Source organism: Thalassophryne amazonica, chromosome 4 (assembly GCF_902500255.1).
Source record: "Thalassophryne amazonica chromosome 4, fThaAma1.1, whole genome shotgun sequence".
Classification (NCBI taxonomy): Eukaryota; Metazoa; Chordata; class Actinopteri; order Batrachoidiformes; family Batrachoididae; genus Thalassophryne; species Thalassophryne amazonica.
This window is the reverse complement of record NC_047106.1, coordinates 68,295,732-68,317,803: the sequence shown is the minus strand read 5'-3', so window position 1 is coordinate 68,317,803 and position 22,072 is coordinate 68,295,732. Positions and strand designations below refer to the sequence as shown.

The window sequence follows — 22,072 nt, the reverse complement described above, 5'->3', positions numbered from 1 at the left end:
GGTTGCTGGTGTCTCCCTTAGAGATAGTATGAGACGCTTAGAGTAGAGCCACCACTCTTTAGCATTGAAAGGAGCCAGCTGAGGTGGTTCCATCATCTGGTAAGGATGCCCCCTGGGCGCCACCCCCAGAGGTGTTCCAGGCACATCCAGCTGGGAGGAGACCCCGTGGAAGACCCAGGACTAGGTGGAGAGATTATAGGAACGCCTCAAGATCCCCCAGTCAGAGGTGGTTAATGTGGCCCGGGAAAAGGAAGTTTAGTGTACCCTGCTGGAGCTGTTGCCCCTGGGACCCAATCCTGAATAAGCAGTTGAAGATGACTGACGTCGTATACAAGTCACAACAGAATATAAGTTGCATTTACCACTTTACGCAAGAAAAAGCAAAATGAATTTTATCGCCACAGTATTTATTTACAGGGCACACAGCTGGGTGCAGCTAACAAGGTAATCAATGTCACTACAGGAGGCACAAAACTGCTTACTGCTTCTTGAAACCATTGAACAGACGATCATACAGTAGTGTTCAGAATAATAGTAGTGCTATGTGACTAAAAAGATTAATCCAGGTTCTGAGTATATTTCTTATTGTTACATGGGAAACAAGGTACCAGTAGATTCAGTAGATTCTCACAAATACAACAAGACCAAGCATTCATGATATGCACACTCTTAAGGCTATGAAACTGGGCTATTAGTAAAAAAAAAAAAAAAAAAAGAAAAGGGGGTGTTCACAACAATAGTAGCTTCTACTGTTGACGCTACAAACTCAAAACTATTATGTTCAAACTGCTTTTTTAGCAATCCTGTGAATCACTAAACTAGTATTTAGTTGTATAACCACAGTTTTTCATGATTTCTTCACATCTGCGAGGCATTCATTTTGTTGGTTTGGAACCAAGATTTTGCTCTTTTACTAGTGTGCTTGGAGTCAATGTCTTGCCCTTGAAACACCCATTTCAAGGGCATGTCCTCTTCAGCATAAGGCAACATGACCTCTTCAAGTATTCTGACATATCCAAACTGATCCATGATACCTGGTATGCGATATATCAATCAATTCAATCAATTTTATTTATATAGCGCCAAATCACAACAAACAGTTGCCCCCGTTTTATATTGTAAGGCAAAAGCCATACAATAATTACAGAAAAACCCCAACGGTCAAAACGACCCCCTGTGAGCAAGCACTTGGCGACAGTAGGAAGGAAAAACTCCCTTTTAACAGGAAGAAACCTCCAGCAGAACCAGGCTCAGGGAGGGGCAGTCTTCTGCTGGGACTGGTTGGAGCTGAGGGAGAGAATCAAGAAAAAGACATGCTGTGGAAGGGAGCAGAGATCAATCACTAATGATTAAATGCAGAGTGGTGCATACAGAGCAAAAAGAGAAAAACACTCAGTGCATCATGGGAACCCCCCAGCAGTCTAAGTCTATAGCAGCATAACTAAGGGATGGTTCAGGGTCACCTGATCCAGCCCTAACTATAAGCTTTAGCAAAAAGGAAAGTTTTAAGCCTAATCTTAAAAGTAGAAAGGGTGTCTGTCTCCCTGATCCGAATTGGGAGCTGGTTCCACAGGAGAGGAGCCTGAAAGCTGAAGGCTCTGCCTCCCATTCTACTCTTACAAACCCTAGGAACTACAAGTAAGCCTGCAGTCTGAGAGCGAAGCGCTCTATTGGGGTGATATGGTACTATGAGGTCCCTAAGATAAGATGGGACCTGATTATTTAAAACCTTATAAGTAAGAAGAAGAATTTTAAATTCTATTCTAGAATTAACAGGAAGCCAATGAAGAGAGGCCAATATGGGTGAAATATGCTCTCTCCTTCTAGTCCCCGTCAGTACTCTAGCTGCAGCATTTTGAATTAACTGAAGGCTTTTCAGGGGACTTTTAGGACAACCTGATAATAATTACAATAGTCCAGCCTAGAAGAAATAAATGCATGAATTAGCTTTTCAGCATCACTCTGAGACAAGATCTTTCTAATTTTACTTAGAGATATTGCGCAAATGCAAAAAAGCAGTCCTACATATTGCTTAATATGCGCATTGAAGGACATATCCTGATCAAAAATGACTCCAAGATTTCTTACAGTATTAGTGGAGGTCAGGGTAATGCCATCCAGAGTAAGGATCTGGTTAGACACCATGTTTCTAAGATTTGTGGGGCCAAGTACAATAACTTCAGTTTTATCTGAATTTAAAAGCAGGAAATCAGAGGTCATCCATGTCTTTATGTCTGTAAGACATTCCTGCAGTTTAACTAATTGGTTTAACTATATAGGCCCAACACCATAGTAAGAGAAACATGCCCATATCATGATGCTTGCCACCATGCTTCACTGTATTCACTGTGAACTGTGGCTTGAATTCAGAGTTTGGGGGTCGTCTCACAACTGTCTGCGGCCCTTGGACCCAAAAAGAACAATTTTACTCTCATCAGTCCACAAAATTCCTCCATTTCTCTTTAGGCCAGTTGATGTGTTCTTTGGCAAATTGTAACCTCTTCTGCACATGTCTTTTATTTAACAGAGGGACTTTGTGGGGGATTCTTGCAAATAAATTAGCTTCACACAGGCGTCTTCTAACTGTCACAGCACTTACAGGTAACTCCAGACTGTCTTTGATCATTCTGGAGCTGATCAATGGGTGAGCCTTTGCCATTCTGGTTATTCTCCTATGCATTATGATGGTTGTTTTCCATTTTCTTCCACACATCTCTGTTTTTTTTTGTCCATTTTAAAGCATTGGAGATCACTGTAGATGAACAGCCTATAATTTTTTTCACCTGCGCATACGTTTTCCCCTCTCCAATCAACTTTTTAATCAAACTACGCTGTTCTTCTGAACAATGTCTTGAACGTCCCATTTTCCTCAGGCTTTCAAAGAGAAAAGCATGTTCAACAGATGCTGGCTTCATCCTTAAATGGGGGACACCTGATTCACACCTGTTTGTTCCACAAAATTGACAAACTCACTGACCGAATGCCACACTATTATTGTGACACCCCCTTTTCTACTTTTTTTTACTAATAGCCCAATTTCATAGCCTTAAGAGTGTGCATTTCATGAATGCTTGGTCTTGTTGGATTTGTGAGAATCTACTGAATCTACTGGTACCTTGTTTCCCATGTAACATAAGAATTACTCAAACCTGGATTAATCTTTTTAGTCACATAGCAATACTATTATTCTGAACACTACTGTATGTGAGTTGAGTGTGCAATGCAATGACACTTTTGAAAACTCTTCAGTACATTTGTAAAAGATAAAGTCACTGTTAATTTTCTTCTTGTTGTTCTTATAAGAGAAGAATAGCTCTACTAATACATTAGCCTAGGTTTTTGGGACGCCTCTGTTTCGTGACCGGATGACAGACTGGATTTTGAGTCTCTATACAGAGCCTGAAGTCTGTGCTTTGGGAATTTTCTGCTTAGTCATTTAACAATTAATGAAGGATTATAACATGTGGATTAGACTTTTTTTGAGCCACTGAATACAGCACATATTTACTATGTTTGCGGATTTCTTTGTATGTGTATGATTTCCTGAAGTAACTTACAGTGGTCACAACGAAAAAAAGGAGAGTTCAGTTTTAAACCAGCTCACCGTGGCAATTTATCTGTTATTGTTTAAGTCTCGATATTAAACTGTGCGCTGTAGCATCACGCAGGAACAGACGTCCATTTACTCAGTCATTTGTATCATTCCACAGGATGCTTTGCTCTTTGATAAAGATATTTATTCGCTTGCACGGAGCATGACTATGAATTGCATTTCATCTCTGGAGGCTGACATGAGGAAAAGCCCAAAATACTGATGCCATCACACTCGCACACCCCTCTCTCTCTCTCTCTCTCTTTTAATATTGTGTCTCTTGTTTCCACTGTAATGAAAATTCATGGTTGTAAATTGTGATTTTTTTGGTATATAAGTTGCACTGGACTATAAGTCACGTACTGAGTGAAAAACTTGTACTGTGGACAATATGGTAAGTTAAATGTAACATTTTCATAAATCTCAGATGAGTATAAGTGAAGCTGGCTGTTCAAATGTAAATAATAACAACACCTTCTGCTTGCATTTTCCTCATTTCATGTTTGAGGAAAAAAAAAAAAAACTTTCAGAAAATTATTACAAGAACCAACAACAGCCCAGACCTTGCTGAAGAAATTAACTGCACGCGTGTGGTCAAGTCTTGGAGAGAGAACAATGAGCAGGTCGTTGAGCAATAATGGCTTAAATTCCAGATAAAACCGGATCGCCTTGTAATACAGCTCCACATTGGCCACCTGTCATGAAAAGCACATAAACACTAATATGTCAGGATCACAAATAAATTTATTGTTACAAACATCCCAGCAGTCCATTGTACCTTGGTGACGATGTCTTTGAACTGGCCTTCCTTCCAAGCATCGGAGGGGTGGTTCATCATGGTGATGATGGCGTTGTCATATTCCTCGTACTTATCATAGAGGAACACCAGCTCTGCCCAGAGATGGGCCTGCTCTGCTGCCCTGAGGACCTGAAATCAACACGGACTCGGTTCAGTTTACCAACATGACAAGAATACATTTTATAGCAGCCTGGGATTTCAGAGAAGTCCATATCTAAGCATCCACTTCAAAACGTAACTGATAACCAATGTTGTGCTGACCTGATTGTTTCTTGTTGTTTGTTTATAATAATAAATAATTAAAAACCTTAACCAGTTATGTATGAATTATGTTTTCTTTCCTTTTAATTATTATCATTAGCAGCAGAACAGGTCTCAGCCTCATTACATCTAAGTTTTGGGTCTGTAAGTGGAGCACAGGGCTAGCTGCCGGCGCCCACTTTAGTAATGTCTTTGCTTCCATGTTGACTTACTGCTAGTGATCTAAGGCCTTAGATGCAGTTATTTCCAGCTGACTGATTCTGCTTGTTTTCTCTCTGTCCAAGGCACTGACAAGCACTTTAATGGATGCTGGCCCTGCACCTACAGCCCTAGACTGACCACAGGATGCCCTAGTTATTCAAGACCCAGAGGCAGAGACTAAGAACCAAGATAGATAGTTTTATCTCAATGACAGATTCTGTTTTTGAAACATAGCAAAGATTCGTCCCATCCTGTCTATGGCTGATGCTGAGACCCTGATCCATGCGTTCATCTCTTCTAGATTGGACTACTGCAATGTTCTAGTTTCTGGTTTACCACAGTCTAGCATTAGGGGTCTCCAATTGGTTCAAAATGCTGCAGCCAGAATTTTGACACGAAGCAGAAAGTTCGACCACATTACACCCATTTTGGCGTCTCTTCATTGGCTTCCTGTCCCAGTTAGATGAGATTTTAAGGTTCTGCTCCTAACCTATAAAATTATTCATGGACTGGCACCTCCCTACCTAGCTGAACTAATTAAACCTTACGTACCAGCCCAGGCTTTACGTTCTCAGGGTGCAGGACTACTTTGTGTCCCTAAGGTGAATAAGAAGTCTGCGGGTCACAGAGCTTTCTCTTATCATGCCCCTGTTCTGTGGAATGATCTCCCTGCATCAATAAAACAGTCAGATTCTGTGGAGATTTTCAAGTCCAGACTTAAGACGCACTTATTTCCCTTTCATATGGCTAGCATACTGGTACAGTTTTGTTTTACGCTTTTTACTCTTTTAATTCATGTTATTAGTAATTGGAGCGGGCCGCGGCCTCAACTTTACCTAAATTCTGGGTCTTTTAGTGAAGCTTGGGGCTAGCGGCCGGCAATCACCTTAGTATTTCTTCTGTTTTTCTTGTTGATTAATGCTGGCAAATTATACAGTATTTTTTGTCTTTCTGATGCCTGATTCTGTTTTTTCTCTGTTTCAGGAGCAGCTCCATCCAGAGATGGGAGTTGTATTTGTGTTGACGACCCCTCCTGTCCTGTGCACCAACAGCAATTCTTGTATATTCGTCCGTGAATTGTTCTGTGAATTGTTTCTGTAATTTATGTTTGTAGCATGGCCCAAGCAGAGGGTCACCCCTTTGAGTCTGGTCTGCTTTAGGTTTCTTTCTCAGAGGGAGTTTTTCCTTACCACTGTTGCTCTGGGGGTTGGTAAGGTTAGATCTTACCTGTGTGAAGCGTCTTGAGGCAACTCTGTTGTGATTTGGCACTATATAAAGGAAAATAAATTGAAATTGTTTTTGTTGCTTGTCTGCTTTTTTTTCCCTCTCATCTTTTGTAAAAACCTTGTAGCTGTTATACCCCCCGAGTCTGGTCTGCTTGAGGCGTCTTCCTAGAGCTGAAACAACTAATCGAGTTAATCGATTAAAATTGATTATTAAAATAGTTGTCAACTAATTTAGTCATCGATTAGTTGCTAAATAACTTTGTTTTAACGCAAATGTTTCGTTTTTTCCATATACGGTAATCAACCGAGCTCTGCTTTGAATCTTGAACCAATGGAGTAGTGCTTCGAGCTGCTGCTTCGTTGGTTTCATTTGTTTTATTTCACTTTATCTTAATTTTTCCCCACTAAAACCCTAAAGAGCATATGTCTGTGAGGAATATTTATCTTTTTTATGTTAAACTGACCTGTTATGGTCAGTTGACAGATGCATTTTATGCTAACGCTGATGCTAACATGTTAGCATGTCTATGGCGTTTTCAATGTTAAAGTTAGCATTAAGCTGCTGGCATTTCAGCATGTTTGTGCATTTGTTTTCTGTATAATAATTAATGGCTCAGCATTTGTTGTCGTAAAAGAGTCAAATGTATTACAAATTACAATATTTTTTAATTCATTTTTATTTATATATTAATAATAATAGCAACAATAATAATAGTAATAATAACTAATAATGCTACAATACAATTTTAGAGAAAGAGACATAAGTCACATGTGTCATTGTGAAATGACCACATAGTTTACAAGTTATACAGAGAATGTTGCACATATAATGAGTCAGGCTACAGTTTTTGATTTAGGTTTTATGGTTAAGTGGTTATGCTAATTGCTCATTTGCAGCAACAAAAATACCTATTTTTTCACCATATATTTTATAACATTTATATGTTTCAATGTTGTTTTATGGCAACTCAGCACTTTGATAAAACAATGCCATTTGAAATTTGTTCTTTATTATAAACTGTTTTATTCTTTATTATTTTATATTTCAACAGCCAAGGGACATTTGAAGATTTGTTGATTTTCAAGTATTTTAAGTTTTCAAATAATGTTCTGTTGTTAAATAAAGTGATGGAAGGAGGGAGAAAAATTGTTTCCCTGGCACATTTTTTAAAAATTCCCCGCTAATCTGATTAATCGATTAATCGTGTCGAAACCCCATCAGATTCATCGATGATCCAAATAATCATTTGTTGCAGCCCTACTTCTTCCTCAAAAACAGCAGAGGGAGTTTTTTTCCTTACCACTGTCACCCATGTGCTTGCTCAGGGGGGTTGATAAGGTTAGACCTTACCCATGTGAAGCACCTTGAGGCAGCATTGTTCTGAAAAAAGCTTGTTGCATGATGCCTCATGGCAGATGTGGTGCCATACCAGTTACACAGACACTGCCCACCCCAATGAACTTTTTTTTTAACCACTTTTCATTTAGCCAAGTTTCATTTTAACCATAAGCTGGCACTATAAGTTACAATATACTACTTGTATCTGTATAAAAAAAAAAAAAAAAAACTGTGTTTCCTTTGCCCACCTTTGGAATATTGACACGAGACCAGAAGAGCTCCAGGTGTTCCCTCATCTTCTGTGGTTTGAATTTAGAGTAGAGGATGGCCAGTTCAGTAAACATACCCATGTGAGCACGCTCCAGCCGAGGGCGGCCTCCAGCATGGTGATCAGCTCCTCAAAATATCCACGATCCTGGATGAGAGACAGGCACAAACTCAAGTCGCTTTCCCACATGGACCTGCTTACATTTATGGAAAACAGACCACGTGGTAATAAAGGAAACTATACATTTCCATAGTTTATTCAGAAAAGTTTTCTATTAGGTTTTTGCTGCATGTGTCAGATACTGTGCATAATAAACTCAGCCCAAAATTAAAACTAATTAAATAACTGTTTCTCTGAAAATTTTAAATTTGCCTGCTTTCATGAACAAATGTATGCTTCTACAAAACAGTCAATATTAAATGTCTCAATAAAACAAGATAATTATTTACAAATAAATATAAAAAAGTTAATATAAGTAAATACCTGGTAATAGTTAATAAGTTCCTCTAGTTCATCAGCATGGACCACAATATGCAGGCCGCACATCTGGGCAAGACGGAACTCCTTCCCGTCAACACAGGCAAAACACACCTGGGAGAGGAAATAATGTTTAGATTAATAAGAGTAATGCCTTTATTAAAAAAAAGCTGCAGTACAACAGAATATAAATGTTTCAAGAGAGCACAGTATTGTCTAGGTTTCCAGAAAGAGTATGTACATTTAACAGTCACACGGTCATGTGGATTCATGATACACCTTTCACAGACAGAGTTACAAAGCACTATAATACAATTTAAAATAATAACCAACATGCTTCAAGCAGGACAACAATGGTATCACAAAACCAATAAAACATACAAGAGAAAAAAAGAGCAATGTAAAATGTGGTATATGTCCCCACCTTTATGTTAAGTTGGTATATGGTTTCAAGTCAGACAAGGAGTTCTTTAGTTTTGTGCGGAACTGAAACAGACAGCTACCCGGATGGGGTGAAAACATAATGCATTACAATTTCTTTCAGAAGGAGCTTATCAATTTAGATTTTTTTTTAAATGTCTGATAATGACAGATAACCAGGAGGGAGCGCTACTTTGAGCTTCAATAGAATCCTATTTTATTGTCAAACAAAGCTGAAAGATGAGTGATTTGAAATGTGTAGTTTGATTTGAGTGGCAGCGCGGTTTCTTTTGATCTTTAAACTCAAGTCAATGAAATTATCAGTGACACCTTAACATTAAATATTGGACATGAGTGAATTCCTACCTGCCCAAAGACAGCATGAACACCAGTGAACATGCACAAATGCAGGAACAATAATACTCCTGTGGTCAAACTTTGTTATGCTTATTTTCACCGGTGGGACCTGTCTTATTCCTCACCTCCTTCCACGTGCGGGTGCTGTTGGCCTTCCGAGCTCCATCCACAGCAGCCTGATACTCTCCCAGGTGCACCAAAGTGGAAGCCAGACGGCCAAAGTTGGACACATTGTTGTAAAGAAGTTTGGCTGCCTCATACATCTTGTCGTCATAACAACGGTCACCCACCTGGTGGAAAATGTACAGGAGAAAAAAACAAGTACATTCAGGCAACAGCAGCTGTTTGGTGTGTGCCCGCTTAGAAATGGTAAATGAGTGCATTTATACAGGCTTTCCATCTGCAACAGATGCCTCAAAGTGCTTTACAACATCAATACCTGGACATTCACCTATCCTTGTATTATCTTGTATATTTTTCTTTCTGAAAGTGCATGTTTCCCACGAACTCACCTGCTGGAGTGAGCATTATTTGGTCCATTATGAATTCTTCCAGTTCAGCCAGCGGTGGTTTTGGCCAAGGCAAAAATCAACTCCTGTTTCAACGTATGACTCACGGCCTTCTTACGGGCCATCTGCCAAAAACTTCACCAGGTCCTCCCAGTTACCTGCACAAAGACTCCACTTGTGTCACATTGAAGCACACATATGAAGAGCACTGCCTAGATAATAAATGGCTCTCAACAACTTAGGAAAATCATGAACTTGACATTTACATCAAACGTGAAAGAAAAACTGGATCAGATTAAACATGTCCAAAAAGCAAAAACTTGAATGTACTACAGTGACTGAATTCAGTAATCAGAAAATTACTTTCTAGGACTCTTGTGGCAACATCATGCATCAGAATGCACCAATATGATGGAAGTGACATTTACCGCTCTGTGCTGCCAGCTTGTCCCACCTCCATGTAAGCAGAAGGGTCATCGGCCTTGATGTAGGAGTCAATAGCCTCTTTGACCAAACCTTTCTGAAGTTGTGCTTTTGCCAGCTGACTCCACACTGGGGCTCATTGCAGCGCTCAGCAACTCATAGGGCTCTGTCCAGGTTTGCCGATGTGCTCAATCAAAACCTGGACATAACGAGACAACGTTCAGACCCAAAGCGCATCCAAAAACACAAACACAATTCTCGGGGTGGGAATTACAGTGAGGCCAGTATGTGGAAAAAACAGATTTTTAAAGTAAATGTGTGGTGGGGAGCAGCAACATGACAGGTTAAGTTTTAATGACTTCTTTTTAACTGAGCAACTTACCTGCACAGCAGATGTGTTGACATCAACTTTCCTGAAAATAGCAAATGCCTCCTCAAACAGCTCATGCTGATGGCAATGTTTGCAATGTCTGGGGCATCGTAGGTGTCTAGTCGGTTTATGTACTCCATGACACGTGTGCGGTCAGCTTTAATGGCTGTCAGGATGAGAAGATTCTGGAGGTTTCTGAAATTATAAGAGTGAGTGAGTCAAAGTTTTGCAGTTGGTTTGAGAAAAAAAAAAAAAAAAAAAAAAAAAATATATATATATATATATATATATATATATATATATATTCCTCCAATTTCACCAAGAGTACAAGCAGCTAAACAGCGGAATACCAAAAGCTGGCTTGACTGGGTTTCAAAACTTTCCAACACAAGGTGAACAGAAAGTCATTATTTGCAGACTACAGATACAGTCTTAAATTTCACAATTAAGAAACCCAAAAGCCTCATAAGAACAGTATGGGGAGCATCCAGGCTCTCTGACCTGTGCTCACTAAAGACAGAGTTATCCAGAACAATCTTCTCCAGGAGTTCGATTAGCTCATTGGGGAGGTCGGCTGTCATGAAGGCCTTGACTGTGACAGACACCTCTTCTGGATCCTGAGTCTCAGATAAAGCTGTTTGGACAACCTGTAGCAGAGCGGAGACAACAGGCAACTGAAGCTGCATTCAATAACACAACCTTGATTATAATGTCACAAATCCATAACAAAAACAGTGTGAGAGATTTTGGTAAAGGATTATAAAAAACTCTTCAGTGGGAACACAGTGTTACGGCACCAATAACAGTAGGAAATTATGGCAAATTATTTTCTATTGATAACCATGGATGTAATATCAGCTCACAGTTCAGTTTGATGACACAACTATCAGTCACCTCAGCTATCTTATTGACTCCTCTGTGGGACAGAAGTTGCAAATAACAGTCAATAACACTGCTGCACATTTAGCAGTGTTAACCTGTGATCACAACCGGGTTTTTGCAGAGGAAAAACCGAGGGACTCTACTTCTTTCTTGAGCCGTGGTGGCCTTTAAGTTACGAAGCAGACTTAATCTGCAATGAACAAGTATGTATGTGTGTACATTTCACAACATACAGCTGTTACAGCAATGTATGAAATGTTTAATCCATTAACAACTAAAGCACACTTTAAAACAAGCATGCATAGGTTTCATCAAGTCTTTAAAAATGTTAAGTTAAAAAGGGGAAGGAAAAAAGTGTTATCCTTATGTCACAGTCACCACATGATCGCGGAGCATACTGTTTTACACAATCAGATACAATGCACCCTTCCATCTCTAGAAACAACTTAAGTAAAAAAAAAGTTTACTTGATGGGCTAATTGCTATTAGACATAAAGACAAAGCATCAAACCTGGTCGATGAGCGGCACTCCTGTAGTTATTGGTCTCCAGCAGCACGCTTGCCCACAGTTCAGGGTTTTTTACGACGCACCAGGTAGCGAGACAGACTCTTGAATAATGAATTCTCATTGCACACCTAAAGATAAAAAACAACAACAACCAAAACACTCAAAACAAAAAAAACATAACTGCATTAATCCCACATTAAAGACCATTTTTCTCTGATATTGTGTTTGTATAAGTCTAATACATTGAGGAACAAATTATTTATCTTCACCCAAATCAGTAAATTGTAATCACACTGAAGACCGAGTTACACACTTTAAACTCACATGAATCAGCTCCTGGTCACACTGTCCTCTTTCATAGGCCACACAGGCCAGATGAGGGTCTCGCTTCTCACAGTACTTGCCAACCACACGGCTGTCGTAGTAAGGGTTCTCCCTCAGGAATCGCTCAGGGTTGTTGTTGCTGTCAATGTAAATCTTGGCCAGGGCGTTGTGGGTTGCAGGCTCCTCACAACCTTCATGAATACGAGCCTCCAACCACGGAAGCAGCAGCTTCAGTCTGACGTTGAACAAACAAACAAACCCCCACTAAGGATTCTGCAACTGACTTGTTAATTACTAAACACAAAAATTCTGGTTTTATAGCACAGTAACATAAAACATTTGCTACAAACACAGATCCAGCAATGTTGCAAAATACTGATGCTAACTGAGACATTGCTCTTTAGTTTTAGTCCCTTTCATATTACCGATTTCTTTTCTCCACTTCAGCCACCAGTTCATCAGTGGAGAACTGCCCTCTCACCACCATAATCAGGTTTTTAATCACATCTTCAGCACAATCCACATCCAGCAATCCTCCAATGACAACTGGCAGACGGCTTGGGTTCACCTGGAATAATCAAGTTCTATGTTAGCAAACATTTTCATTCAATTAACCGTGTGATAACTAAGCTTAAAGTTTTAAAAGAGTGTGAGTCTTTAAGTACTCCTTGTCTCAGGGAGATGTGCAATTTTCCACGATGTGGGATCAATAAAGATAATCTATGTTGTCTTTTATAAATTCTCTTAATGCTTAAATCTGTGTAACCTGCTATAAATGTTTCAGTCCAGTTAGGCAATATAATCATTTGTGTACCTTTTGCACATAGATTTCAATGTACTTCTGTAGGCTGTTGCGGTACAGGTACAAAACCAGATCATGGACAAAATCAAAGCGGTCACACACAATGATCAGAGGTAGCTGGTCGGTCAGCTTGGCTTCCTGTAAAGAAAATTTGGCATTAGTTCTGGATGATAAGGGGCTTTTAACTGTATTTAAAAAAAAAGGGGGAAAAGTAACAGAATTAGCAGTATTAACCACGTAAAGATTATTTTCCTTATAAGGCTCATTTGAGATCCATTTGGTGACACAGCAATGACATTGGACAGCAGGCACTTCTGCCCTGCTGAACACCTTTGTTACTGCTCAGTGAATGATTAGAAAAGTTATTTCAAGTCGTTTATGCAAAAAAAAAAAAAAAAAAAAAAGAAGACGAAAAAAGACTTCCTATGAGTGTTAGCATTACAGGTGATACCCGTTTGTTATTGCTCCTTCCCAGGTTGCACTGTCCTTGTATTCTGATCCTGCTACATTTCAGTTAGAATAACTATGTTTAAGAAGTCATCTTGAATTTTTAGTGACTCTGGGAAACATAGGAATGCCACCAATTTGGTTCCATTAAGTTGTGCCTCTGTCCAGTGTTCTTTATTGGCAGACGAAGATCTTGCAGCCCCCATAGAATTTCAACACTAGTGCCTATATCTGTCTCAAGATTTATGTAAGCCTAGATTTCGGTACTTTAACGCTTCCCATAATCCCCCTGGAAGCCCCTGCACTTCCCAGAATGCACTGCAGTGCCAGCAGAGTTCCAGCGTCTCACAGCGGATGTAAACAATGGCTAGCGAGGACGTGGATGGTGTTCATCCAGCAAGTTCATGGGCAATGAGGACACGTTCTCCAAAATTGAGAGGGTTATCTAGAGGAGGTGTAGCACCTTTGATGGACTTCTGCCGTGACCCAATGTCTTCTTGTCCATAATTCACAAGGTGTGTTTACACTGTGCCCTGAACTGGAACTCTGCTGAAACTGACCTCTCGCATGAGTCACAGACTGTGAGATTCACAACTGTTTAACAGCAAATGAGGCATCTGGTAAATATCAAGTCAAAATCAGTGTCCAGTTTCGATATGTCCTGTACTGATTTAAGTATGTGTTTGAGTCTAGGCTTAATTAATGCCATATCCCTGAGCTCAAAGTCAATTAATGACCTTATTTTGGAACATTAATTAGATACAATTGCCTTATGTGAAACATGGGTGAAGTTGAATATGTAACGGCCTTTAATTGAAGCTTGCTCACTGGCGTATATGTTCAATCATGTTGCTAGTGATATTAGGCAAGGCGGAGTTGTGCTGATTTATAAATCTTTTGGATTGGTGACTCTTGGTTGTGCTAAGTTTGATTCATCTTTTCATTTGGTGTTTTTTTGTTTTGCAGGCTGCTGAAAGCAGTCGTGGTCAGACTGTTGGAATTCAGCTGCGGAGTTTTGACCCTGTGTATAGACAATCCTTTATTCCAAATCCTAGATGTATTTAGTGATTTTATTTGTTACTTGGTGAGTCATGCTGATGGGATTTTAGTTGTTGATTTTTGTTTAATATCCATATGAATAGGCCTTCTTATCCCTTCAGCTAAGTGTTTTTGGATGTTCTGGAAGTGTCTGGTGTTTGTGAAATTCTTCAGCGATCGACCCACTGTAGTGGTAATACTTTGGATTTGGTCCTGGTTCGTAGTGTAGACATTTCAAATACTGATATAATTCATCTTTCATCAATAATCTCAAAGTGCTTACCTGAAGTATTACTATCCTGCCCAACAAAAGCAATGTTTCTATGACATCAAAGCATCTTACTGGTCCAATCACTGTAACAGGGTTTTATGAGAGACTGCCTCAGAGTTTGGAGTCTTTTTCTGAATATGATCGTTCCTGACAGTTTTACAGATGGACTGAATATACTATTGGACTTGGCTGCTTCACATGCTTGGATCTTGTTGCCCTAGGTTGCCGGCTCCTTTGTTTACAGAGTATCTGTAACATCTCAAGTGTACCTGTAGGACTCTGGAGTGTAGATGGTGCAGCTCTAGATTGTACAAGCATCAGGGGTTTTCAAATGGATCAGAATGCTGTGGCAAGACTCTTAATTAGGAGAAGAAAGATTGACCATATTACTGTGGTCTTGGTCTTCCTACAATTACTTCATGTTCATGCGAAATCTGACATTAAGGTAATTGCTATTAACATACAAAATTTTACACAGTTTAGCATCCTCATAGTTGGCTGATCTACTTACATATTATGTACAAGCTCATTTTCGGCGTTCTCTGGACAAGACTGTTGTGCGTTTCACAGATGAAGACGAAATCAACTGGTCACAGTCTTATTATCATGTACCTTTTCTGTGGAACAGTTTGCCCATTGAGAAGACAGTCTGACTGTGGACTCATTTAAGTCCAGATTAAAAACTCACCCATTTTCCCCATCATACAATTAATGTGGACTTAGCTGTATTAACATTTCTTAAAGCGCTTTGTTAATCCAATGTTGAGTATGCATTTGTTTTATATGTAAAATCTTTTAATTCTTAATTGTTTAATTGTTGCATGGGGTGGCCTGAATGGGCGGTCACCCACTGAGCATGGCTCGCTGATGCTGGCTGGGCGTTGTTCCTGCAAAGTGCCTTGCTGCAGCTTGTGTTATGATTTGGCACTATATAAATAAGACTGAATTGAAATGTATATATTATTCCAGGTTACAATGTTGATTCAAAAACACTGGCTGGAAAATACCCTTTCATGCATGTTGTTAGCTTTTTCCTTTCTCACATGAAGCGAGATGCAGCGTGTCAACAGGTTGTCCCAAGCAAAAATAAATAAATAAAAAAAGGCCTTTTCTACCTCTTTTGTTGGAGATGTGTGGATCTCAGAAAAGCCTTATTCAATGCAATGTTATGAGAGGTGTGATCTTGTCACAAATTCTGCATTAAGCATTTCATCTACACCCAAAAGTGATTAACTGTACCTATGCCAGTCCACAAGACAACTGTATGCTTGCTTGTTTTTAAAAATCTTGAAAAATGTGTATTTTATTCAGGTGTTGTGATGGTGCATCTGCAATGATCCCATTCAGACCTTGAGGAAGTTCTTCACACGTTCGGGGTCGTAACAGTTGCTCTCTCTGCAGATTCTCTCCACCTCTTTGATCTGACCCGTCTTGCAGGCAGCCTGGATATATTTAAAGTGGACCTCTGGGTCTTGGCTGAAGTTTACAATTGAGCCCAAGAAGTAGAACAGGCCTGAAAGATAAAATACCATTAAAATAATGGAAGTACCAACTGCAAATTGCACTTAAAATGTATTTTAACCCTCATAGGGTCTTCGTTTTTTTTTTTTTTTTTTTTTTTTTTTTTTTTTTTTTACACAGGGAGTCCTGCTGGGTTTGGTGTACCCATTGCATTTTGGGGCTTTCAATTCAACATAATCACACTTTTTTGGGGGTAAAACACTCAGATATTTACTTCATCCCAATCACAAGTAATATAAACAACACATATGTTTGTTCCTTTTACCCATGCTAAATCACATTTATGAATAGAAACTGAACTCATTTTTGTTTATATCTTTAATTAAAATGTAAGAAAATAAGGAAAAGCATCATAAAACAAACATAACTGAAAAATAATTAACAAATGTATAAATGAAGCAAGTTTTTTCCAAAACTATTGTGTATTATTTATTATTTATTTGAATTTCATTAGAAGATTTCATTAGCTCCACTGAACGCTGCCATTTTCATACCAGACTATACCACACATGAGGGAAAGAGTTTCACTGTGTGTGTATTGCATATGTACTTCTTGCAATGGGTGCATGTATATTGTGTTTTTCTGTCCATCTTGGGTCCACACACTTCTCAGACTAGTCCTGGCTGCTGAAGAGCTGGTCCTGAGGCTCTTTCATGGTTTGGAGCTGGCTGATGCTCATCCTACTTTACAAACTCAATGTCAGACTCTGAATTTTCAGAAATGTGATACTCACATTCTAAAATTTCTTCCTCTGCATCACCATCAAAACCCTCCATCTCTTCCAATATCAACTGTAAGGCAGCCTGAACAGAGAATCACTTTGCCATCTTGATCAGTTGTGGTATGGAACCATGCTGACAGAGCTATTTATAGTGTCAGGTCCCCAAGATTAGGGACAGAGGGTGAAATGTGGGTCATTCCATGTCAATTCAACGAGGGCCTCATGCACTCTGTCTCAGATTTTCTTTAAATTTTACTAAAATATTCCCAGACTATTCAGAACAACAAATCTGAAGTTTGAGGCCTGTAGGCCAAGTAGTTTCTGAGATATGGCCAATTAAGTGTGCATGGGGTCTGCCGTTTTTTAGGCAAAAAATTCTGGCCGTCATTTCTGGAGCCATGTTCAAGTTAGAAATATCTCAGCAAATAATGGACCTTAGAGGCCTGAACTTTTCTGTGGTGGTTGTCATGGACACCCAGACTTGGACTATAGTCAAACAACAGACATTGACGCTAAACTGTGAAGTTTATGTATGCTCAAACTATGGAAAATATTACTGACTATTGTGAGCATCCAGGTTGAGACACTGAAGCATACCATTCACCCAAAGAAGCCTTTCCATTTATTGGCTCCTTAATGCCACTATACTGGCTATGAAATATGTAAATTTGGCATATCTGTGGGTAACAGTTATTGTGGGAGAAACCTGAAAAAAACATTTTGTGGTCGAATTTTATTAATCAATCAATTTTTTTATATAGCGCCAATCACAACAAACAGTTGCCCCAAGGCGCTTTATATTGTAAGGCATAATGGCCATACAATAATGATGTAAAACCCCCAACGGTCCAAACGACCCCCTGTGAGCAAGCACTTGGCTACAGTGGGAAGGAAAAACTCCCTTTTAACAGGAAGAAACCTCCAGCAGAACCAGGCTCAGGGAGGGGCAGTCTTCTGCTGGGACTGGTTGGGGCTGAGGGAGAGAACCAGGAAAAAGACATGCTGTGGAGGGGAGCAGAGATCGATCACTAATGATTAAATGCAGAGTGGTGCATACAGAGCAAAAAGAGAAAGAAACAGTGCATCATGGGAACCCCCCAGCAGTCTACGTCTATAGCAGCATAACTAAGGGATGGTTCGGGTCACCTGATCCAGCCCTAACTATAAGCTTTAGCAAAAAGGAAAGTTTTAAGCCTAATCTTAAAAGTAGAGAGGGAAGAAAAGCTCATGTGGGCAGTAAATAAAACTCTTCAAACTGATTCCATTTTCAAGGTATGATATCTACTTTATGTGTTATAAATATGGCCTTCTTATGAAACTCCTTCCTGGTTACTTTAAGCATCCAATTATGGCTAATTTGTGCACTTGCGAATGTATTTCTAGTGCTGAAATGACAATTTCATTTTAATTGTGTGCCACACACTGCATTCATATGATTCATGGCACACCCCAGAATGCTTGCACATACAGTGAGGAAATAAGTATTTGAACACCCTGCGGTTTTTTGCAAGTTTCTCCCACTTAGAAATCATGGAGGGGTCTGAAATTTTCATCTTAGGTGCATGTCCAATGTGAGAGACATAATCAAAAAAAAGAAAAAGAAAAAAGAAAATCCGGAAAATCACAATGTATGATTTTTTTTATAATTTATTTGTATGTTACTGCAGCAAATAAGTATTTGAACACCTACCAACCAGCAAAAATTCTGGCTCACACAGACCTGTTAATTTTTCTTTAAGAAGCCCTCTTATTCTGCACGCTTTACCTGTATTAACTGCACCTGTTTGAACTTGTTACCTGTATAAAAGACACCTGTTCACAACACTCAATCAATCACACTCCAACCTGTCCACCATAGCCAACACCAAAGAGCTGTCTAAGGACACCAGGGACAAAACTGTAGACCTGCACAAGGCTGGGATGGACTACAGGACAACAGGCAGCAGCTTGGTAGAAGACAACAACTGTTATGATTATTTATTAGAAAGTGGAAGAAACACCTGAAATGTAGATCATCAAATATTCACCTACAGAAAGAAGTGTGATGACATTCACTTTCATCAGACCAAAAGAACAGGGAGGAAGATGTGCAGCCATTCTTACTCCAACCAGACTGACAGCAGCAGCTTTGAACATGTCCAGACATGCAGTACCCCCTTCACTGCATTGCTCATCATGCAGGTGGATATAAGCCTAGTAACCGTGGAAACCTTGGGGAATCCCCCTGGCAGATCTATGTGCAAGCATTTTGGGTATGCTTCAGTGTCTCAAACATGGATGCTCGCAATAGTCAATGTAATATTTTCCATAGTTTGAGCATATATAAACTTCACAGTTTAGTGTCAATGTCTGTTTGACTATAGTCCAAGTCTGGGTGTCATGACAACTGCCACAGAAAATTTCAGGCCTATAAGTCCATTATTTGCTGAGATATTCTGCTGTGAACATGGCTCCAGAAATGACGGCGATAATTTTTGCCTTAAAAATAAATAAATAAAAAAATGGCAGACCCATGCACACTAATTGGCCATATCAGAAACTACTTGGCCTACAGGCCTCACACTTCAGATTTGTTGTTCTGGATAGTCTGGGAATATTTGATTAAAATTTAAGGAAATCTAAGACAAAGTGCATGAGGCCCCTCAAATATTCTTTGAATTGACATGGAATGACCCATGTGTAGGAATCTGAGTGCAGTTCCTGCACAATGTTGCATCCTTGTGTAGGAACAGTGGGTGCTCACACCAAAGGCCCATTCACCTGCTTTGCTTCCCTCTGCTCCGCTCCACCTACTCACAGGCCCCAGAGAGGAGAAAGGGGAAAAAAGTGTGCACAGGACCTATGATTTCCACACTTTCAACAGCCCCGGTCCAGAGGACCCAAAGACCCTGTATGTAATATAAATGTAAAGGGGGGTATACAGGGGAGCGTCACTGAAAATGTTTTCTGATTTATGTTCTCACAGAAATATCACTCAAGGCCAATGAATCTTAGTTTGAAAAAAATAATTGTATCATTTTCCTTCAGCTAAAAACATGTCCCACAGACCCGAAGACCTTATAAGGGTTAAATACCATCTTTAAAGAGCTGTTTTATTAAAAACAAGAGCAAAGCACCACAGTACAGAATTCACCTACAATGCAAAATATGGCATCCTATGACTTTGAAAATTTGGCCAAGATCAAGAAAATGGCAATTGTACAAGTATAGTGGGTACTAAACATTTATTTGAGGTTTGAAATTTCTCACATTAAGTAGTGAGGAATGCTGTGGGACCAGGTATGACTCCAAAATCAGACAGACAGGACAGCAACACTACCACACAGCATCTCCTGTGCTAAGACAGTGCATTTGAAAAAATAAAACTATACTACTAATAATAATAATAATGACAAAGCGATCATACCCTCAAAACTTTGAAGGACTCAAACAGTTCCGTCAGGGCCTGAGTAGTGAGCTGCTCATGGTATTTGGATGCCACCTGGACACAGATCTGCAGGTTCTGACGGATGTTGCAGATAGCATGGCCCGCAGACACTCCAGATGAGTCCTCCACTGACAGAGAGCCAAAGAAATTCACTAGCCACTGCAAAGACAAAATCAATTAAAAAATAAATAAAAATCAATGCAGAAATATGATTGGTAAGAAGAAAACTGCAATACACTCGGAGTCAAGCTGTCTTTCAGTGAGTGACCAAATGTGCATACCACAGTCAAACATGTTAAATTTTAAAAATAAATTTTGCTGACCCCCCACCTCCCCTTTCTTTTTAAATCCACTACAAAATGAACAGTGTCAGCAGTTTTCCCATTCTTCAGCCTGTGCTGTACCTCTGGGTTCAGGAGGTGTGTATGCACCACAGCACGCTTGATATCATACAAGTCTGTATAATGCTCCAGCGCCCTCTGCAGGAGACCAGCCTTCTCACACAGCTGTGCCACATGGGAACGATCATAGTGGGTGAACATCTGGTTTCCCAGAATAGCATCTGCAACCTGCAGACACAAGACGGTGATGAAAACACTTTTATGATACTAGTAATGATAAATTATGTCATTTCAAAGACTGGAATGTAGAGTCAATCTGACAAAAACAGGTAGGAAGGGGGAAACGTATTTGCACCAATATGACACACTTGGATGTTACATGTGTATGTACAAGACGAGTGACCTGGACATAGAAAATAAATGTTCAACACTTTGCTCCACATGTTCAAGTCATCCTACTAAGAGGCTTAAGGACTCATTACTTAGGAGTTAGCACATGGCCAACACTGCTGAGAACCAAACGGAAGGAGAAACTTTGGGAGTTGAGCCTAGCAGTGTTGTGAGTGAGTCTACATGTAGGTATATTTCCACATTGATGTTTCAAAATCACAGAGACAGACACTGTTACAAGCTCATTATATGAGGACGCTACAGGTGGATACTGGTATGGCAAAAGGTTTGTGTACCTGTGGTGCATGAACCAAATTCATTTCCAACAGACGTGTCTGTAGAGGTCCCTCCATAGGTCTGTTGTTCTTCAGGGCATCAAGTAGAAAGGAGGTGCACTGCTGGATGAGGTTGTACTCCATGAAGACATCAACAATCTAAACATGAATCAATAAATAAATACTTGAAATATGTATTATTACGGTGACTGATGTCTAAAACCTGGATTTCTTGGAAAGCCTTCCTAGAACATCTGGTATTTTCCACACAAGCTACATAGTGCAGCAGATTCAACATTACTCTTTCGAAAATACAGACTGGCCAATTTAATTTTTAATAGGTGGCCCAGGTAGGGGACATTTGAAGAATTACACAGGGGTCAAAATTTAAAATGCTCTAATTATATTCAGAATCAGAATCACCTTTATTGTCATTGTAATTTGCATTACAACGAGATTTGAGTGCAACTCCAAAAAGGTGCTTTCTGTGGTGCGAGTAATTTTTAGCCAATATAAAAGATAGTGAAATTTAACGGTAAATTATTCAGAGTATATGTACAACTAATATAAACATAAGGTAAAATAAAATAAAATGAAATGTGGACTGAGTAATGTAAAACGAGAATTATATACAACTGTAGAATCATATTGCACGGGAATATTGCACATGGTTTACAGATATTGCACAGGAAACTTGAAGGTGCGGATTAGAGTGATTTGTTTTTGTTCACAGCAGCGATCGCTCTGGGAAGAAAGCTGTCCCTGAGTCTGTTTGTCCTAGTTTTGATTGACCTATACCGTCGGCCGGAGGGTAGCAGGTGAAACAGGTGGTTGCTGGGGTGGGATGTGTCTTTGCTGATGCTGGCAGCTCTGCTGATAGCG

At 39.6% G+C, this 22,072-nt stretch overlaps 1 pseudogene; it reads right to left on the bottom strand.

The window, feature by feature from the left end:
• The window catches only part of LOC117508938, a 117,082-nt pseudogene that overhangs the window by 2,831 nt on the left and 92,179 nt on the right, over positions 1 to 22,072 (bottom strand).